Source organism: Rousettus aegyptiacus, unplaced genomic scaffold (genome assembly GCF_014176215.1).
Source record: "Rousettus aegyptiacus isolate mRouAeg1 unplaced genomic scaffold, mRouAeg1.p scaffold_m13_p_1, whole genome shotgun sequence".
Taxonomy (NCBI): domain Eukaryota; kingdom Metazoa; phylum Chordata; class Mammalia; order Chiroptera; family Pteropodidae; genus Rousettus; species Rousettus aegyptiacus.
In genome coordinates this window covers 120,591,123-120,598,101 of record NW_023416284.1, presented here as the reverse complement: position 1 = coordinate 120,598,101, position 6,979 = coordinate 120,591,123, and the positions used below count along the sequence as shown (strand labels likewise).

The 6,979-nt window shown below is 34.8% G+C and overlaps 1 pseudogene; it reads right to left on the bottom strand.

Annotated features, from left to right (window-relative positions):
* Positions 1–1,240: 1,240 nt before the first annotated feature.
* On the bottom strand, positions 1,241–1,359 carry LOC118605496 (annotated as a pseudogene).
* Positions 1,360–6,979: the final 5,620 nt, after the last annotated feature.

Sequence of the window (6,979 nt, the reverse complement as noted above, 5' to 3'; positions counted from 1 at the left end):
TGTATATGGTGCTTTGAAAGTATATGTTAGGATCAAGGAAGCTTAGAGAACATAAAATCCAGATAAAAAATTAAAAAATCTGGATTAAAATTTGGAAAATAACAAAAATCAACCATGAAAAGTTGGAAATTAGTGGTCGAGTATTGACAAAATATTATTCTTAATTAAATTATTGAGGTGCCATTGGTTAACAAAATTATATAGGTTTCAAGTGTACAATTTTATAATACATTATCTGTATATTGCATTGTATATTCACCTTCCAAAGTCTAATCTCCTTCTGCCATCATGTACTTTATTGTCTTTACCCTTTTTACTTCTGCCCTCCTTTCTTGCTCTCTGTTAACCACTAAACTGTTGTTTGTGTCTATAAAATTTTGTTTGTCTTGTTCGTTTGTTGCTTTCAGATTGGTCTCTCACATATGAGTGAAATCATATGGTTCTCAACTTTTTCTGTCTGACTTATTTTACTAGCACTGTAGTCTCAAGATCCAGTATTTCATCTTTTCTTATGGCCGAGTAATATTCCATTGTATACATGTGCCACATCTTCTTTACCCAATCATCTACCGAAGGGCACTTTTGTTGTTTCTATGTCTTGGCCACTGTGAATAACACTATAATGAACATTGGGGCACTTACATTTTTCCAGATAAGTGTTTTCAGATTTGGGAGGTAGATACCCAGAAGAGGAATTGTTGGGTCAGATGTTAATTCTATTCTTAATTTTTGGGAAACCTCTATACTGTTTTCTGTGGTGGCTATAGCAATTTACATTCTCACCAGCAATGTATGAGGGTTCCTTTTTCCCCCCACAACCTCTCCAGCACTTATTATTACTTATCTTGTTGAAAATAGCCATTCTAACAGGTGTGAGGTGGTATCTCACTGTGGTTTTGATTTGCATTTTTCTAATAGGTAGTGAAATTGAGCATCTTTTCATATGCCTTTCGGCCATTTGTATGTGTTCTTGGGAGAAGTATCTGTTCAGGTCCTCTGCCCCTTTTTAAAATTGGGTTATTTATTTTTTTCTTATTATTGAGTTGTAAAAGTTTTTTATATAGTTTGTATATTAGCCCCTTATCAGAGGCATTGTTTGTAAATATCTTCTCCCATTCAGTTGGATGCCTCTTATTTTTGTTTCGTTTTAATTTTTTTATTTAGGCGAGGCAACCCTTGGTTGACCTCACAGATTGCAAAGACTTTGTCAGCTTACATACCCTTATTTTTTTATTTTTTATGCCTATAGCACCTGGTCTTCCTAGGTGGTCTCCCATCCACGCACTAACCAGGCCCAACCCTGCTTAGCTTCCGAGATAAGACAGGTACAGGCTTGTTCAGGGTAGCATGGCTATAGACCTCTTAGTTTTGTCGATGTTTTCTTTTGCTGTGCAGAAGTTTTTTGGTTTGATATAGTCACATTTGTTTATTTTTATGTTTATTTCTCTTGACTTTGAGGAAAAATTTATATGATCCTAAGACCAAGGTCATTAAGTTTAATACCTATGTTTTCTTCTATGCATTTTATTGTTTCAGGTCTTACATTCATGTCTTTGATCCATTTTGAGTTAACCTTTGTGTGTGGTGACAAATAGCAGTCAATTATATTTTTGAAGAAAAGTCAAAGTGACAAACGCCTTTCATTAGGAAGAAAAGGATATACACAGGTACATTATTATACATAAAAGGGAAGAAATAAGTGTGTAGTGAGCGACGATGGAGATGGATAGTTTAAATAGTATATTAAAACAATCCAAATATATTATTTGAATAGGTTAATATTAAAAAAAGACATTATTTACTCATGGGTAAATATTTTTCTCCTTCATGACTATTTCACTATTCTTTATTAATATAATTTTTATTTGAGGAACTCATTTTAAAGTTTTTATATTTGTTTAATCCCTAACTCTTAATTCATAATAAATAGTGTGACTTGACTAAAAGTAACTAATGTACTACTTCTTTCTTTTTTTATACACAATGATTTTTAATTTTTCTGCATAAGAATTTCTTTTTCTTTAAACTATAGTGTTGACACTTTTGTTTTATCCCCCCCCCCCAGGGAAAGGGGTCACATTTATCTGAAAAGTGAGTACATATATTATAGTAAAAATATTTCACTATATGTTTTGCCTATGTTTTTTGAAAAATAGAGTCTATTATCGAACAGTTTTCCAATGAAAATATTTCTCTCTTTTTTCTGGCCACTCTTTCACTTTCTTTCTTTGTATTCGAATGCTTTCATAGAACTCCTATGTGTTCTGTGCAGTGCTAAGGAGTGCCAGGTACAGTGGGCAGGTTGTGCTCTGCATTACTCCAGAGAGCTCCATTCCCATCGTGGTGCATTTGAGTCAATTGGTGTTTGACATTTGATATAATCTCCAGCAGTATGTCCTCAACCTTCTTCTCTCCTTATGTTTCATTCTTACTGCGTGATATCTCCTACTCTCTGTTTTTCAGAACACCTCTCTTGTGAGCTCCCAATCCTGTATAGTAAGCTATTTATAGCACATCTCTCCCTGGACATCTTATAGACACTACAAACTGCCAGTACAATACCAGCTGGGTTTATCCTATCTTCTCTAAAGCTCTTCAGAAGTCATTCCGAGACAATTCAAGAAATGTCCCCTCAACACAAAGAAAGTAGTCTTCCAGGTACTGTGGCACACCATGATGGCTAAAACAAGAGATTCCTGGTCTGGATGAACTCCTCAGAAAATATGCTGATTATTTTTTATATTCATTTTCAGTTATTCACTATAACACTGGTTCATTACCACCACAATCAGATCTATTTCAGATATTTACACACACACACACACACACACACACACCACACACAGAATCACTCCAAGGATGATGACAGTCACTAGAAATCTTTGGTAGTTGCCAAGTGAGTGAGACATTCTAAAATATTTCCTTTGCGTAAGGCTTATTTACTTATTTGATATAAATTACATGTGGCCTATCTGTGGCCATGTTACCTTCAACACGCCTGATCTCGATTGATCTCGGAAGCTAAGCAAGGTCAGTCCTGGTTAGTACTTGAATGGGAAACCACCCAGGAAGACCAAATGGTAGTAACTTGAAATTATACCTGCATAAGTAAAATTAATTACATTCACAGTTAGAAAGGGACATATTGAGCCCATCTCTTCATATACATTAGACTTAGGCTGATCTCGTGTTAATTTCTTTATCGTTTTGTATTTGTTCATTATTATTATATTATTATTATTATTATTATTGCAAAGAGCTATTATTTAAAACAATTCCAATGAAACTTTTCAAGTAGAGAGCCACCAAAGCTGCAGTACAACTCTTGTATGGTTAAGGAGAGATAAAAATTTAGGGCCGGAAATAATTTCAGAGATTATATAATACAAACATTCATCAAAGAAGCCCAATGGTATTAGGAAGTTTGCCAAAGATATCACAATACTCCATCTCAGAAATTTGTCATTTTACTATTAAAGTTCTAGCTTGCATTTCATATACCCTTAAGGAGGTTTCAGCTCAGAAGTTCTGCATTCTTATGCATAATGGAGAATTGGAATCCTTAGTGTACAGTGGAGAAGAAAAATAGCCCTGAGGCATTATTCGTACGAAAGTAATCATGTTCTCTCCTGCTGAAGTTAAGCCATTTGAGGTTGGGGGCGGGAGGGATGGGAGGAGATGTGGTACAAAGTTTTAACAAAGTTTAAAGGTAAAAAGTTGAATGAGAATTTCAGAGGCCAGTCATTCTGTACAATCATATGAGATCTTAGTGAATTTCAAGTACTAATCTGACCCAAATAAAGACACCCATTTAAATCTTACATCTTATTTCCATTTCAAAGGCTTTGCAAGAGGAATGGTCTCCCAGCATATCTTTCCTTCTTCCCAGAGTATTAGCCCCGAGAAGCCAAAACTTTCTCCAAAGCTATGAAAATAATTTTAAAACCCTACAGAACATTTAAGCCTTTGAAAATAAAAACTTTCAAAGATATTTGCTGTTTGTGAAAGATTTCTTTTATTTATCACCGAAAGCTGGAATTACTTACAGCAAATCTGCTTCATTTTTCTTCAATGGAAGGCTCCCAAAAATCATAGAAGTACTGAGAAATCCAGTCCTGAAATATTCTTAGGCTTCTGGGCTATTGAAGCTGGAGATTTATATTTATTAAATCCATCTCTATATTTTTGGCAGTTTGTTTCTCACACCTTGACTTTAGAAATCTGGGAATCATTGGCATGTCAAACTTTCAAAGAATATGAGACTAATTTATCATAAAGCAACATAACTAATTACTGGCATTACTTTTTGAACTGTTTCCACAATTTAATCCTCCTGGGATTTATACATAGTAAATGCATATAAAATGCCATCTATCATCTGGACCCCTACTTTCGAGCCTTTATGCAAATGTTTTTGTAAACAATTGGCCCTTGAAGGTATCCTCTGAGCCAGGAGGCTCATGTTTCATTGGACCAAGAGAAGCACATTCCAGAGTTGAGGCTCCTCTGAGGACAAAATGGTGAATCAAGTTTCACAACATCACATCGTTAAGCAGCTCACTTCAAATGATATAATAAATTCAAGTTAAAAACAAACAAACAAACAAACAAACAAACAAACAAACCTGCTAAATTCTACCTCCAAAGACCCACTTATATAGCTTCCAGGGTGACCTGTGAAACGTTTTTTTCTAATTTTTAAAATTGAGACAATGATTATGAAATACAAAATGTGAAGACCAACTATAAGTCCAGGGTTTAATGCTGTAATCAACAGAGGATAGAACAAAGTGAATTAACATATGCCGACTATCAATATGATTAAACGACATAGTAAGGAATCATAAATAGTAACTAACAATGAGATCGATGACATGCGTACAGCTGACTTTAACATTTTTAAGGGCCATTTGGTAAAGTGATTGGTAGGCTCGGTTTAAAAGGAAACTCCTCAGCACTTTTGCTCAGAGCCTCTACTCAAGACCTTGTGACAAAAACCACGTGAAGTGCAAGTTAAAAACTTAATTTCTGAACATCCTCTCAGTTGGAATGCCAGATAAAATACAGGATACCAGTTAAAGTTGAATTTCATATAAATAGTGCATAATTATATTTCTACATTTTATTTCAGATAAACAATGAATAATTGTACTTTTATATTTTTCTTTACTAATCCTGGTCATATGCAGAAAACAATTTTGAACTTGAAAATTCTGGCCCTATCACTTGAAGACAGGGTAACATTGGTGTTATTTAACCTTTCTAAACCTTGGTGTTCTCTCTGTAAATTGGATTTAAGTGATAGTTGGTGTGAGGATTGAATTAAGTAGAATATAATAGATGACCAGGAGAATGTCTGCAACCTAGTAGGCATTAAATAAATGGATTTTTGCATTAGTTTTCTAGGGTTGCCATAACAAATTACCATAAATTGGAGAGCTTAAATCAACCAGAAATTTATTGTCTCACAGTTCTCGAAGCCAGAAGTATGAAAGCGTCCACAAAACCAGGCTCCCTTTGAAGGCCCCAGGGAAGAATGCTCCCTTGTTTCTTTCTAGCTTCTGATGGTTTCCCACAATCCTTGGTATTCTATGGCTATAGCTGTATTATTCCAATCATTGCCTCTATTATTTTACATGACTGCCTTCTCTTTGTGTGTGTCTGAGTGTCTCTAAATCTTTTTCTCCTTATAAGGACACTAGTCATTGGATTTAGGGCCTACCTCAATCCAGTAGGACCTCATCTAAACTTGACTACACCTGCAAAGACACTATTTTCAAATAAGATCGCATATACAGGTGCCAGGAATTAGGACTTCAATGTATCTTTTGGGGGGCTGCAGTTCAATCAATAATATAGTTTTATTATAAAATAAATAACTCACTTAATCTTATTTTCTCTTTCCAAAAATGAAGCTACTAACATCTACTTCACAGTGGTTGTGAAACTTAAATGAGATACTCCATGTGAAAAAGCCTGCCACATGCCTGCCACATTGAACAGAGAGAGTCTATCCGAATTTTCCTTTTTCAGTTTAATCATAACCAGCCATTCCACTTTTTATTTTTATAGATTATTATTTTTAAGCACAAGAGCCAGCTCTTACACAAATTAAAAAATTTTGGAGAATTTTACCCAGTTTAGAAGTTTGAGTGTATGTGGAACATCTGTGTAAACACAGTCCCTATCATTTACATTTATAGATTGGACTTGTTTGATTCGATGACTAATGTGCACACCAAACTCTTCTCTTTGGTTCACGGGGCCTTATGTGTGCTTTCCTTACAGAGAGGAAAAGAGAATTCAGGGAAACAGTCATATTATTCTTTGGCTGAGTGACCTACATAAGTGGCTTCCTTGAAAAGATGTGTTTAGTTAGTTTTCCCTACACACGGAAAGGAAATAAATGTTTTTTTTCTGGGCTGAGCCAAAAGATATTTTCCCAAATTTGGAGAGGAAGGCATTGTTGTGAAACAGAACCACCTAAATTTCTAAAGAAATTTGATTCTTGCCACTTACTATGACAAACAGTTATTGATCAATTTCTATGAGCCAGTCATAGTAAGTGTAAAGTTCTGGCTCTTGGCATTAAAGACATGGCCCACGCCCTTGATTCTAGTGAGGGAAATTCAATGAGATAGTTGTAATTTAAGGTGGCAAGCACTATGATACACATAAGCATGAGGTACTCTGGGAGTAAAACGAAGTACATTCAACTCAACAAAATATCCTGAGACACAGGGCATATTTTCGCTTAGAAAAAAGCTAAACATGTGAATGTAAAATGTTCTCTCACAAGTGTTTTCTTTTTGTGTGATTTACTACATTCTGAGTAAGATTTCACCTCAATTCTGGACAAATAGAATATTTAGTGAACTTGACGGTAATGTAAAAATTATATAAAAACAGACTTAAATAATGTGAGTTCAAGAAATGAGAATTTAAGAGAGCATGATGATCATCTTGTTACCTCCAAGGC